Source organism: Mesoplodon mirus (assembly GCF_964341445.2).
Source record: "Mesoplodon mirus genome assembly, chromosome: 8".
NCBI classification, from domain to species: Eukaryota; Metazoa; Chordata; class Mammalia; order Artiodactyla; family Ziphiidae; genus Mesoplodon; species Mesoplodon mirus.
In genome coordinates this window covers 97,012,303-97,027,431 of record NC_138984.1, presented here as the reverse complement: position 1 = coordinate 97,027,431, position 15,129 = coordinate 97,012,303, and the positions used below count along the sequence as shown (strand labels likewise).

At 36.4% G+C, this 15,129-nt stretch overlaps 1 pseudogene across 1 annotated transcript in view; it reads left to right on the top strand.

Moving 5' to 3' along the window:
• The window catches only part of LOC309809475 (coiled-coil domain-containing protein 150-like), a 94,986-nt pseudogene that overhangs the window by 13,162 nt on the left and 66,695 nt on the right, over positions 1-15,129 (top strand). Inside the window, exons 7-12 of the transcript in view lie at positions 329-372; positions 1,873-1,965; positions 4,331-4,438; positions 6,471-6,595; positions 6,839-7,016; positions 7,571-7,639. The product of the transcript in view is annotated as a coiled-coil domain-containing protein 150-like (transcript). The remainder of the gene's footprint in view (positions 1-328; positions 373-1,872; positions 1,966-4,330; positions 4,439-6,470; positions 6,596-6,838; positions 7,017-7,570; positions 7,640-15,129) is intronic.

The following is a 15,129-nucleotide window of genomic DNA, read 5'->3' as shown; positions in this document are numbered from 1 at the left end:
TCAGAGTAATCTAACAAAAGGCTTTTTGATCTTTTTGATTGTGTGCCTCTCTGTCTTGAAATCCCTCAGACTCATCATCATCTGTGCATTGAGTAAAACGTGACCTCATTTACCATAGTACGTGACTGTGGACTAGTTTCTTGATAATTTCAGGATTTCGTTTCCAGTCTATAAAAATATGATAGAAATACTTGCGTTCTCCTTATTTCTGCAAACTACAGACGAAAACAATTTTTTTAATCAAAGTTTCTCAGGGAAAATACCATGTGATTTCAATGTACTTGTAAGTTATGATCATCATAGTTATGTGGACTTTCTTTGTTTTTAGTTTCTAGAGATGACCTCATTTCCAAGTTGGTTGAAGAAAATAAGGTAGGTTTTGAGGTTTTGAGTACAGAGGTTTTCTTTCATCTCTTCACTAACTAGTATTTCCTTACTCATGTTGGTTTACAGTCCTTCTGATTCTCCTAAAATCTTTATGAAAAAAAGTTTCAGTGTAAATGAGCGTATATCCAGAACTGTTGTCAACTGGGTATTAGGAAATAAATCATTTCATGCAGGTTAGTATAGTTTGAAAAAAGGTGAGTTGGCAAAACTACTGAGACTTATTTGCATTTTATACCTATTGCAAATGAATTGCTGTGAAGCTTTTTTTATGAAATGTAAGAAATATTAACTATTTTTGGTGATGGTTTATCAACAACATGAATGTATGTACTTACTACCACTGAATTTAACACTTAATACTTAAATAGTTTTAAGTGAACTGTACTCTTAGAAATAGTTAAAATGAGTATAGCGCTATACAGTAAGCCCTTGCTGGTTATCTATTTTATATAGAGTAGTGTGTATATGTTAATCCCAACCTCCTAATTTATCCTTCCCCGCCCCTTTCCCCTACAGGGGAAAAGAATCTGAAAAAGAATACATATTGTTATATGTAATTATATAATAATATAATGTATATTTGTATATAATATTAATAGTATTATTATTATATATAACTGAATCACTGTGCTGTACACCTGAAACTAACACAATATTGTAAGTCAACTATACTTCAATAAAAAAGACATTTCATTAAAAAGACTTAAAAATGGTTAAAATGATAAATTTTGTTATGTGTATTTTACCACAATAAAAAATAAAAAATAGGATAAATGTTACTACTTTTATATCAAGACATTTCTAAATCAATCTCATGGTGTAGATGTTATATGATGTTAACTTTTCTTGAGATGCTTCTTCTAGAAAGCTAGAAAAGTGGTTCTCTCTCTGAAGGAAGAGGACTTAGACTTTGTTCTTCCCCATTTGACTAAGTACCTATTAGGTAAAACCCAGCCCAAAACTCACATCCCTATCACCTTTCCCTCATCTCAAAGAGAACATTTTTTTTCACAGAGCAAAGGTGCTTTCTTCTGCTCCACCCTCAGGTATTCCTTGATGAAAATCTCTTCCCCTACTTATAATTTTAAAAGATCCTTGCATGTGTTTCTTTGAAATAATAAGCTCATACTACTAATAGGAAGAAATGTGTATGTAACATAAACTAAAAATATTTCATCTTAGTAGAATTTTTTTGACATAAGGATACCAGGTAAATATCAAGGTTTGTTTTTAGGCAAATTCTTTCTAATTGGAGTCCCAGTATGAGAATATTTTTAATAAATAGTTTTGATAAATAATTTATAAATTAAGAGAAGTTTGGGAGTTGGATATATCAAGATTTTAAAAAATCCTTTATAAGACACTTATCTATGTATATTAGAACTTGAATTGGTACTAGCCACAATACAGAACAGGTATTTTGATAGAGATACATGTAATAGCTCTTACATGTAGAAAAAGAGAAATTCTTTTTTTTTCCTGTAGGATATACAGTTGTCTTTCAACAAGGAACATGAAGAAAATGCATATTTGAGGTCTGAAATAATATCCATTCATGAAGCATCAGAAAAAGCACAGGTAAATCTTCCCATTTCTCTAGTGTTTAGATGTTAATTTTGTTCAGTTAAAGAACCAAGAACCAAGATTAATCCTGGGTACATGAATTCATACCATTGCCATCATCCAAAATTTTTATTTCCATAAGATTTACTTCATTTGTGAAACATCATCAAATTAACCACATTTCCCATTTCACCCTCTAAATTCCTGTGATACGTAGGTATTTGAGATATACTGCTAAACCATGCACTAGTTTAAACTTTGCCTTGTTTGCTTTCTAATTTACTCACTAAATGTATACCTTTTATTTCCCCCTATGAAACTCTAAGCAGTTCAATGCCAAGGGCTATCTTATACTTTCTTTGTATCTTCTATGGCAAAGCACAGTAGGAACCGAATAAATACTTGCTGATTTTGGAGTTATGTGTAATCATTTTACGTGGGATGGTGGTTCCCAAATTCAGCTGATGTTTTCTCTATATGCATGTATATGGAAAGGAGTCACCACATATGCAAGCAACCGAGTTATTTCTCATAGGGCCCAAAGAAATAGTATCGATCGTTTAAAAGAACTTTTTGTTAGTACAATTTGATTATTTCAATGTTAGGATCATAGTGTTGTTATGCTGTCTTTATGATAAAGAAAATACAAAATGTGATCTTTCATAAAATAATGATAACAGTAACTACTACTACTCTTACTATAAATGATAGTTAACATTTACTGAATCCATACTACAGTCATGGCACAATTCTAAGCACTTCATGTTACTAACAAATTGTAATCCTCTCAATAGGACTTCTTTAGAACTATTATTATTCCCATTTTAAAGATAAGAAAGTTGATATACAGAGAAGTTTAATAATATAGCTAGGGCTTCCCTGGTGGCACAGTGGTTAAGAATCCGCCTGCCAATGCAAGGAACAGGGTTCAAGCCCTGGTCTGGGAGGATCCCACATGCTGCAGAGCAGCTAAGCCTGTGCGCCACAACTACTGAGCCTGCTCTCTAGAGCCTGCGAGCCACAACTACTGAGCCCGCGTGCCACAACTACTGAAGCCCTCGAGCCTAGAGCCCGTGCTCTGCAACAAGAGAAGCCACCGCAATGAGAGGCCCACACACTGCAATGAAGAGTAGCCCCTGCTCACCGCAACTAGAGAAAACCAACGTGCAACAATGATGACCCAACGCAGCCAAAAATCATTTAAAAAAAAAATATAGGGCCTCCCTGGTGGCGCAGTGGTTGAGAGTCCGCCTGCCGATGCAGGGGATACGGGTTCGTGCCCCGGTCTGGGAGGATCCCATATGCCGCGAAGCAGCTGGGCCTGTGAGCCACGGCCGCTGGGCCTGCGCATCCGGAGCCTGTGCTCCGCAACGGGAGAGGCCACAACAGTGAGAGGCCCGCATACCGCAAAAAGAAAAAAAAATATATATATATATATAGCTAGTAAGTGACCCAGTTGGAATTTGAGCCCAGCAATCTAGCTGTAAAGAAAATTAGCTATTTCTTTTCAAGGAGCAAGAGTTCTCCTCTTACCCCCAAGTATTCCTTGATAAGTAGTTTGTGCATCTGGTTATAACTTTAAGATGCCCATGAGTGTATTCCTGTCTTATGATGCTGTCCCACTTATGATGCTGTCCAGATAATCTTTATCTCTCCTTTCTTGTTACTGTTGTTTTTGAGGGATTTTTCTATTAACGCTTCAGAGTTATTTGCCCCATCCTTAAAGAGTTTATACATTAAAACATGAGATCCTTACCAAATATACTTTGCAAAAATAACTGAGAATTAAGATAAATATTTTCCACAGGAATACAAATTTCAAAATACCAAAAGGACAAGAGAATTATAAACTAACTACATGTATGTTACAGAAAAGATTTTTGTTTTATTTTGGAAGGTTAATCTTGTGAAATGGCACAGTGATCTGTATTTTGCTTTTTTGAATACTGTAATTGGTGATGAAGGAGCTTAGATATTTTGTTATCAGCTAAACAGTTCTGAAAGCTCATCATCCAGTTTTGAGAATGGATTTCTATAACATGGGCCATGCATCTACATTGTAAATTCCATTCTGTAGATGTCTTGCTGTAATTGACCAGCATTCAAAATTATGAAGAATGGAAGATTGGTAAACTGCCAAATGCTTCAGTTGTTCCACTGTATCACCAAATTTCCCCTTTTAATTTACAGTTGCTTAGGATGATGACTCCAAATATTTGAAAGTATTTTATAATCTAATGAAATATCAATTGAGATTAGGTTAAATAAATTAAGTTCACATGTATGGTGAAATACTATGCCATTGTTAAAAATGATGATACATAAGTAAAAGGACTTATTTATTGGAGAGATCTGTGCTTTGCTGTATATGTTGTCTTAGGTTTTGAATGACCAACTGACTAGAAAGTGTTCAGAGCTGAACAGAATGCTTCAGACTGTTCGAATGGAAAATACCCAAATCATTGCTGACCACCAAGCCATTCTGCAGGTATTCATTTTTAACACTAGTCAATTTCTGGTAGAGTCATCAGGAAGCCTCCTTGGCTAAGAGATCAGGAAATACAAATAGCCAACTGGATACATAAAATATCTTAGCAATTAATTTCAAGGATTTTTCTGAATTATTTTATTTTTTAATTAGTTGTTTTCTGTTTTCATCAGAGGGGTCATTTGGCCTTACACTCAGAGCTTTCTTAATGGTTTCTTCTCAAATATCATTACTTTAGGAAAAGTAATTACCTGTCCCAGTACTGATAGACTTATGGAGAATACTTATGACTGACCCTAAAGTATTTATCTTTTCCCCAAAAACCTGTGCTTTCCCATTTTGCTTATGCCATTCCCTCTGCTGAGAGTGGTCTTTACTTCATTTTCAACTGTTTGAGATTGTGTTCATTCTTTAAGACTCACTTTCACCCAGAAGCTTGATCACTCCAATCAGAAAAAATCAGTTTTGTCTTTTAATTTCTACTTCTAGGACACTAAACAGGCTGTAATAATAAGGCTCTCTCTTTTTTTTTTTCTTTTTTGAGCGTACTTACTATATACCAAGCATTGTGCTAAGGATTTTACATATATTACCTCCTTTAATCCTAGCAGTTACATAAAGGGATAGTTATCATCCTCGTTTTACAGATAATAAAAATAAGATTTAGAGAAGTTAATCAACTTGCCCAAAATCACCCAGCTAGTATAGGGTGGAGCCAGATTTCAATCTAGACTTGACTCCAGACTCAGTGTTTTTAATCATTTATGTTATGTTGCTTCTCTTGTTCTGCATTCTATAGTAGTAGTTTATGTGCATGGCTCATTTCCTGTACTACGTTCCTAGGACATTGTCTTACATACCTTTGTTATTACCTATAGGGCTAAGCGTGTTTTGCACATAACAGGTACTCAATAAATATTTTTTATTTAGCAAGCATTTAGTGTTTACCTCATGCAAGTATGTTGCTAGATCTAGATAGAATTATGGCAGTGAACAAGACAAGTCCCTACTTTCATGGAACTTACAATTTAGTAGACTGAAGAATGTGACTTATGTATGTAACACTTTCACAAACGTTTTAAAACCTTGGAATATGACACAAGTGAGATCCCATTTTACCAAGTATGAAGGTGTGAAGGTTTACCTTGCAATCAAATATTGTTCAAAAAGAAGTGTTTTAAAATATGTTTACAAATATAATTATTAATATGTACTATATTTACAAAAGCTTTGTAAATTGTAGGTAGAGGAAGTGTGCATAAAAATGCTGTTTTGATAATTGAAAATAGTAAGCAAGAGGAAATTGTGCAGAACAGTTATAGACGTCTGCTGTAGCAGTGTCTGAGTGCAATTTCAGATACTGTCAAAAGAATTTAAACTATGAAACATGATTGTCCCTGGAGAATGGAATTATTTGGAAGAGATGTGGGGGAGATAGAGGTGGAGTGATCATTTCACTTTATATACGTTGATATTGTTTTACTTTTTAAAATATAGTATCATGTTGAAATTTTGAAGTACCAAAATATACTTAATATAGTTTTTTTTTCATCTCTTTTGGAGTATGGTTGCTTTACAATGTTGTGTTAGCCTCCACTGCACAACAAAATGAATCAGCCATACACATACAGATACCCCCTCCCTCTTGGACTTCCCTCCCATTTAGGTTACCACAGTGCATTAGGTAGAGTTCCCTGTGCTATACAGTATGTTGCTATCAGTTGTCTATTTTATACATGGTATCTAAAAATTTGTTCATGTTAGGAGTTTTATAAATTTTGCAGCAAGCTGGATAAATAATGCCTCTTGATTACTGGCTAGAAGAGCTATAAAATGATAGAATTGTGGTCAGGCCAGGGTAGGTACAAAGAGCAAGCTGGACATTAAGATAAATTCTTTTAAAAAGGGGTTTTATTTATATAAATTAAATTTGACTTTTGTAAGTATCAGTATCTTTGATCAGTTGTTTAGAGTGATACCCTATCAAATGACTTCTGGCATCTCAACTTTTAATATTGCTTCTAACACTCAGGAAGAACAGAAAATGATGACACAGACATTTCAAGAACAAAACTTACTGCTGGATGCAGCCCATGCCAGTATCACAAGTGAGCTTCAGACTGTTCAGAATGAGAAAACACAACTCCAAATGCATCTGTAAGTAAACTGTGGGCAACTTTTGTTTTTGCATTTGTATTTCTTATCTTTAATGAAAATGTTTAATTCTGCATTTGCTGGGCCAGTCACAAAAATAAAGACTCTGCCCTAAAGGAACTAGTTTTGTTAGAGCATTTTGGTAACTGCTCTCAGGCAGGAGATATGTTCTGTAAGAACATTTAGTCTTTCTGTTAAGGAAGAACTCTCATTCAGCTTTCATATCTCCTTGTTCTCTTCCTGCAGGGACCATTTAGTCCTTGAGCATAACCAGTGTATCCAGAAAGCACAGGATGCTGAGAAGAGGGCAGCTGTGCAAAAAGAGCTGCTAGAATCAACTATTGCAAGATTGCGAAGTGAACTGGAAGCATCAATGCAAGAGAAGACCTCTCTGCTAGAGGAGAAAGAAGGACTTCAGGGAGAGGTAGGTAGAGGCAGATTTATGTTACCTCCTGGTTGTGGTGATGATCTTGTTTTTAAATTTTCTTGTAAGTGCAAAAGACAAGAAATACAACCCAGAGGCAGTTTGTCTGAGTTGCCTGTGAAAGAAACCTTTGGGTGGCTAATCTGTGTCTTTTAGCCTGTGAGTGCACTGTGCCAAATAGATGCCCTTATATAGTGTGAGTGAATGTTAACCATGCACACATCCTCATGTTAGTTAAGGAGTCAGATTTAAAACTCGATTTTCCCAGTAGAAGTGGGAGAGTGTAGTGGAAACAATGTAAGGGGAAACAGCCCTGTCTTCCTAGTTAGGAAAGAACCGGCAGAGTCTGACATGCAGACGTGTCTTTCTAATTTCAGGGCTATTTGTGAAGTCTGCTCTGCCTCAGAGACTCCCCGAGTGGCCCCTTTTCTGAGAGGATGTGCTATCTCTGCAGTGTAGGTATTAATTGACATGCAGGGTGTATCTGCTATAGTAGAGCCTGTCTGCTATTTTTTAAATGACCCATTTCTTTTTTTTTCCCTTCTCTTGGGCAGGTTAATAAAACTGAGAAAGAAATAGCAGAAGAAAACTGCAACTTGGAAAAGGAATTAGCTAAAAGCAAGGTATTCCACATTTTATTTGTTGTTATGTCATTATATTTAATTCCTTCTGTATTGCTGCCTCCTGTATCAGCTTATCTGAATGAGGAGATGGGTTATTTTGTTGAATACCAAAACATGGGGGAAATAGAGAAGCCGCGAAGCTGGATGCACTTGGAGCACTCCAGTCACTTCAGCATAAGGCTGCGTCTGGGGAATGTTTGCTTGTTGAGCATCTCATGTTTGCCAGTGAGTCATCACTGCCTCGGACCCTAGTGTTCACCGAGTAGTTTAGCCACGGAGTCCCCTGAGAGTGAGCTAATGGGCCTGTGGGCTGCAAAGGGATGATTGCTGACGCTGCTGGTGTTTGTTTGTTTGTTTGTTTTTTGTTTTTTTTTTTAACTAAGCTTCCTAACTTGTTAGCACTTGCCACTTTATTTGTGAGATAGCCCTTTCTGGGTTCTATGAAGGTAGAATGGCCAGAGAAACAAATACAATCCTTATTCAAACAAAAAAAAATCTTTCAGACATTGCTGTTTGCATTTCAAAATTTGAACAGGGTAAAGATTATGTATCACTATCATCTAGAGAATATATCTGGAGCATCAAGGACTCTCAGCCCATCCGCATGCAATAAACCCAGCAACAGGTGTCAGATATAGTCATCAAGCCTTGACTGTTTCTTGGCTCAGCTAAATAGCATTCTTAGTACCATATATGTGAACTTTTAGTTTAAGAACTGGGGAGAGAAGAAAAGCTAAATTCTGAGCTGGAGCTCAAAGACAGTTCACTAAGCTGGCAGGTACCTTCTGTGGTTTAGTCACTCATATCTAGTGATTTGAAAACAGTCCACCCCAAAAATCTTTCAAATAAAGCTGACTTCCTGTGGCAAGGGCTTTGCTGGTGTCAATGTGGCCTCAAATATGTTTTTTAAAATTTGGGAATTTGGTGGATACTATTAAATTCATTAATACTTTTTGCTTTAAAATGCTAGTGAATATTTCATGGCTAAGGCAAATGCTATTTGTGATTAAAACATGGTATTATTATTTTGCTTGTCTGATTTCATTTGTTTTAATGTAGACTAAGTGTATGTTCATGGGGCTGAAAGATACTTGCTCGTTAGAGAGGTTCTATTAAGCCAAATGACAGTGCTTCTACAGAGTTCCGTTTTTTGGTCTAACTTGATATTTTTTACATGTGTACTCATTGTAAAGCTATGTTTTCTTAAAGTCAGGCTTATTGAGTTATAATTTAGAGTGAAATTCACCCTTTTTTTACTGTACAGTTCTGTGAGCTTTGATAAACACAATCATGTAACCACCACCACAACAATCAAAATATAGAACATTTCTATCACCCCGGAAAGTTCCCTTGTGCCTTTTAGTAGTCAGCCTCTTCCTCCATCCCCATCCCCTGGCAACCACTGCTCTGTTTTTCTATCCCTGTAGTTATACCTTTTCCAGAATATCGTATAAATTGTATCATACAATATGTAGCATTATAAGTCTGGCTTCTTTTATTTAGCATAAAGCATTTGAGATTTGAGATTCATGCATGTTACTGTATGTATCAGTAGTTTATGTTCTGTTATATCACAGTTTCTTTACCCATTTGCCAATTGAAGAACATTTGGATTGCTTCCAGATTTTGGCAGTTATGAAAAAACCTGTATAAATATTCATATGTGAACATGTATTTTTATTTCTCTTGGATACATATCAGGAATTGGACTTCTAGATCCTACAGTAAATATATGTTCAACTGTCTTCCAAAGGATGTGTGCCATCTTGCATTCCTACCAGGAATATATGAGTTCCAGTTTCTCTACACTCTCACCAACACTTGACATTGTCAGTTCTTTCAGTTTCAGCCATTCTGATTGGTGTGTAGGGGTATGTCATTGTGGTGTACTTTGCTTTTCTCCAGTGACTAGTAACATTGAGTACCTTTTCATCTGCTTATTTGCCATCAACAACTTAAAGTGTCTCTTCAAATCTTTTAACCATTTTTAATTCAGTTGTTTGTTTTCTTATAATTTATATTTCAGAGCTTTAAAAATAGTGTCCTATTAATCCTCATGTAATAGTTATTACTATTTGTATATAAACAAATTTTCTATGTGCTTTACCTACTTTTCTTCTGTATTATGCCTTTTCATGCTCTTTTAAAGAGCAGAAGTTTTATATTTTGATTAAGTCCAGTTTATCAATTCTTCAACTTTTATGGATGATACTTTTTGTGTTGTAGCTAAGAAATTTTTGCCTAATCTAAGATTACATAGATTTTCTCCTTTGTTCTCTAGAAATTTTTTGTTCAATATGAGGTGTATGATCCACTTCAAGTTAATTTTTGTATATCATGCAAGATGTAGTCCAAGGTTCATTTATGCTTAGGTGGATCATCTGACTGTTTTAGTACCTTTTATTATTGAGATATAACTAATATACCATAAATTCACCTTCTTAAAATATACAAGTTAGTGATTTCTTAGTATATTCACAAGTTTGCACAAATACCACCACTATCTTATTCTAGAACCTTTTTTATCATCCTAAAAAGAAACCCAGTACCCATTAGGAGTCACTCCCTATTTACCCCTGCCCACCTCTGGCAACTACTATTCTACTTTCTACCTCAGTGGATTTGTCTGTTCTGGACATGTCAGGTAAATAGAATCAAATAGTATGTGGCCTTTTGGGTCTGGCTTCCTAGCATGATGATTTCAAAGTTTGTCCATTTTGTAGTGTATAGAAGTACTTCGTTTCTTTTATGGCTGAATAATATTGCATGAATATAACACACTTCATTTATCCATTCATCAGTTGATAGACATTTAAGCCGTTTCCATTTTTTGGCTATTAAGAATAATGCTATGAACATTTGTGTACAGTTCTTTTTGTGAGCATATGTTTTCAGTTCTCCAGGAGCAAAACTACTGGGTCATGTGAGAACTCTGTTTATCATTTTGAGAAACTGCCAAACTGTTTCACACGTAAGGTAGTTGCACCATTTTACAATCCCACTAGCAATGTATGAGCATTCCACTATCTACGTCCTCACCTAAACTTGTTTAAAAAAACTTAAAAAAAAATTACACCCATCCTAGTAGGTGTGAAGTATCTCATTGCGGTTCTTTTTTTTAACTGAGGTGAAATTCACATACTATAAAATCAGCCATTTAGAAGTGAACAATTCAGTGGCATTTAGTACAATATTCACAATATTGTGCAACCACCACCTCTGTCTAGTTCCAAAACATTTCAATACTCCGAAAGGAAACCCCATACCCATTAAGCAATCACTCCTTATTCCCTCCTTCCCCCAGCCCCTGACAACCACTACTCTGCATTCTGTCTCTATGGATTTACCTATTATGGATATTTCATATGAATATAACGATACGATATGGGATCTTTTGTATGTGGCTTCTTTCACTTAGCATAATGTTTTTGAGGGTCATCCATGTTTTTGTATCAGTATGTATCAGTACCTCATTCCTTTTTATGGTTGAGTAATATTCATTGTGTGTGTGTGTGTGTGTGTGTGTTGAGTTGGCTAAAAAGTTCGTTTGGGTTTTTTGTAAGATTTTACAGGAAACCCAAACGAATTTCTTGGCCAACCCAGTATATGTATGTGTGTGTGTATACATGCACACACACACACGTGTATATATGCACACACACAGACCACAATTTCTTTATCTGTTTGTCTGTTGATGGATGTTTGCATTGTTTCTGCCTTTTGGCTGTTGTGATTAGTGCTGCTATAAACACTTGTATGTGTCTTTGTAAGTACCTGTTTTCATATCTTTGAGATATATAGCTATGAGTGGAATTGCAGGGTCATATGGTGATTTTATGTTTAACTTTCTGAAGAACCACCAGACTGTTTTCCACAGTGCTGAACCACTTTTTCTTCCCACCAGCAGTGTACAAGGGCTCCAGTTGCTCCACATTCTCACCAGCATGTTATTTATTTATTTATTTATTTAATTATTTTATTTATTTTACTTTTGGCTGTGTTGGGTCTTTGTTGCTGCACGTGGGCTCTCTCTAGTTGCATCGAACGGGGGCTACTCTTCCTTTCAGTGCGCGGGCTTCTCATTGCAGTGGCTTCCCTTGTGGTGGAGCGCAGGCTCTAGGGTTGTGGGCTTCAGTAGTTGTGGCACGTGGGATCTAGAGCGCAGGCTCACTAGTTGTGGCACACGGGCCCAGTTGCTCCACAGCATGTGAGATCTTCCTGGACCAGGGCTCGAACCCATGTCCCCTGCATCAGCAGGCAGATTCTTTTTTTTACATCTTTATTGGAGTATAATTGCTTTACAATGATGTGTTAGTTTCTGCTTTATAACAAAGTGAATCAGTTATACATATGCATATGTTCCCATATCTCTTCCCTCTTGTGTCTCCCTCCCTCCCACCCTCCCTATCCCACCCCTCTAGATGGTCACAAAGCACCGAGCTGATCTCCCTGTGCTATGCAGCTGCTTCCCACTACCTATCTATTTTACATTTGGTAGTGTATATATGTCCATGCCACTCTCTCACTTTGTCACAGCTTCCCCCTCCCCACATCCTCAAGTCCATTCTCTAGTAGGTCTGTGTCTTTATTCCTGTCTTACCCCTAGGTTCTTCATGACATTTTTTTTCTTAAATTCCATATATATGTGTTAGCATACAGTATTTGTCTTTCTCTTTCTGACTTACTTCACTCTGTATGACACACTCTAGGTCCATCCACCTCATTACAAATAGCTCAATTTCGTTTCTTTTTATGGCTGAGTAATATTCCATTGTATATATATGCCACTTCTTCTTTATCCATTCATCCGATGATGGACACTTAGGTTGTTTCCATCTCCTGGCTATTGCAAACAGAGCTGCAATGAATATTTTGGTACATGATTCTTTTTTTTCCCTCCAAGGTTTTTGCTTTAATGGCACCATAGATCTTTCCATACTAAAACTTATAAAAGTCTTTCATCTACCTTCTTACTGGATTAAAAAGAATGTACAATTTAAGGGAAAGTTATGATACATTAGTTTAAGCAGTCTAATGTAATTTTGCTAGTAATTAAGTCTAATATCTATTTCTCACTCCCAAAAAGCCTAAATATCAGAAGAATGCATTTATTCTTTTTTTTTAGTTTCTGCTTTATAACAAAGAGAATCAGTCACACATATACATCTGTTCCCACATCCCTTCCCTCCTGCGTCTCCCTCCCTCCCACACTCCCTATCCCACCCCTCCAGGCGGCCACAAAGCACCGAGCTGATCTCCCTGTGCTATGCGGCTGCCTCCCGCCAGCTATCTACCTTACATTTGGTAGTGTATATATGTCCATGCCTCTCTCTCGCTTTGTCACAGCTTACCCTTCCCCCTCCCCATATCCTCAAGTCCATTCTCAAGTAGGTCTGTGTCTTTATTCCTGTTTTACCCCTAGGTTCTGCATGACATTTTTTTTTCTTAAATTTCATATATATGTGTTAGCATACAGTATTTGTCTTTCTCTTTCTGACTTACTTCACTCTGTATGACAGACTCTAGGTCTATCTACCTCATTACAAATAGCTCAATTTTGTTTCTTTTTATGGCTGAGTAATATTCCATTGTATATATGTGCCGCATCTTCTTTATCCATTCATCTGTCAATGGACACTTAGGTTGTTTCCATCTCCGGGCTATTGTAAGTAGAGCTGCAATGAACATTTTGGTACATGTCTCTTTTTGAATTATGGTTTTCTCAGGGTATATGCCCAGGAGTGGGATTGCTGGGTCATATGGTAGTTCTATTTGTAGTTTTTTAAGGAACCTCCATACCGTTCTCCATAGTGGCTGTACCAATTCACATTCCCACCAGCAGTGCAAGAGTGTTCCCTTTTCTCCACACCCTCTCCAGCATTTATTGTTTCTAGATTTTTTGATGATGGCCATTCTGACTGGTGTGAGATGATATCTCATTGTAGTTTTGATTTGCATTTCTCTAATGATTAATGATGTTGAGAATTCTTTCATGTGTTTGTTGGCAGTCTGTATATCTTCTTTGGAGTAATGTCTATTTAGATCTTCTGCCCATTTTTGGATTGGGTTGTTTGTTTTTTTTGATATTGAGCTGCATGAGCTGCTTCTAAATTTTGGAGATTAATCCTTTGTCAGTTGCTTCATTTGCAAATATTTTCTCTCATTCTGAGGGTTGTCTTTTCATCTTGTTTATGGTTTCCTTTGCTGTGCAAAAGCTTTGCAGTTTCATTAGGTCCCATTTGTTTATTTTTGCTTTTATTTCCATTTCTCTAGGAGGTGGGTCCAAAAGGATCTTGCTGTGATTTATGTCATAGAGTGTTCTGCCTTTGTTTTCCTCTAAGAGTTTGATAGTTTCTAGCCTTACATTTAGGTCTTTAATCCATTTTGAGCTTATTTTTATGTATGGTGTTAGGGAGTGATCTAATCTGATACTTTTACATGTACCTGTCCAGTTTTCCCAGCACCACTTATTGAAGCGGCTGTCCTTTCTCCACTGTACATTCCTGCCTCCTTTATCAAAGATAAGGTGACCATATGTCCGTGGGTTTATCTCTGGGCTTTCTATCCTGTTCCATTGATCTATCTGTCTGTTTTTGTGCCAGTACCATACTGTCTTGATTACTGTAGCTTTGTAGTATAGTCTGAAGTCAGGGAGCCTGTTTCCTCCAGCTCCGTTTTTCATTCTCAAGATTGCTTTGGCTATTCGGGGTCTTTTGTCTTTCCATACAAATTGTGAAATTTTTTGTTCTAGTTCTGTGAAAAATGCCAGTGGTAGTTTGATAGGGATTGCATTGAATCTGTAGATTGCTTTGGGTAGTAGAGTCATTTTCACAATGTTGATTCTTCCAATCCAAGAACATGATATATCTCTCCATCTATTTGTATCATCTTTAATTTCTTTCATCAGTGTCTTATAATTTTCTGCATACAGGTCTTTTGTGTCCTTAGGTAGGTTTATTCCTAGATATTTTATTCTTTGTGTTGCAATGGTAAATGGGAGTATTTTCTTGATTTCACTTTCAGATTTTTCATCATTAGTGTATAGGAATGCCAGATATATCTGTGCATTAATTTTGTATCCTGCTCCTTTACCGAATTCATTAATTAGCTCTAGTAGTTTTCTGGTAGCATCTTTAGGATTCTCTATGTATAGTATCATGTCATCTGCAAACAGTGACAGCTATACTTCTTCTTTTCCGATTTGCATTCCTTTTATTTCCTTTTCTTCTCTGATTGCTGTGCCTAAAACTTCCAAAACTACGTTGAATAAGAGTGGTGAGAGTGGGCAACCTTGTCTTGTTCCTGATCTTAGTGGAAATGGTTTCAGTTTTTCACCATTGAGGACGATGTTGGCTGTGGGTTTGTCATATATGGCCTTTATTATGTTGAGGAAAGTTCCCTCTGTGCCTACTTTCTGGAGGGTTTTTATCAAAAATGGGTGTTGAATTTTGACAAAAGCTTTCTCTGCATCTATTGAGATGACCATATGG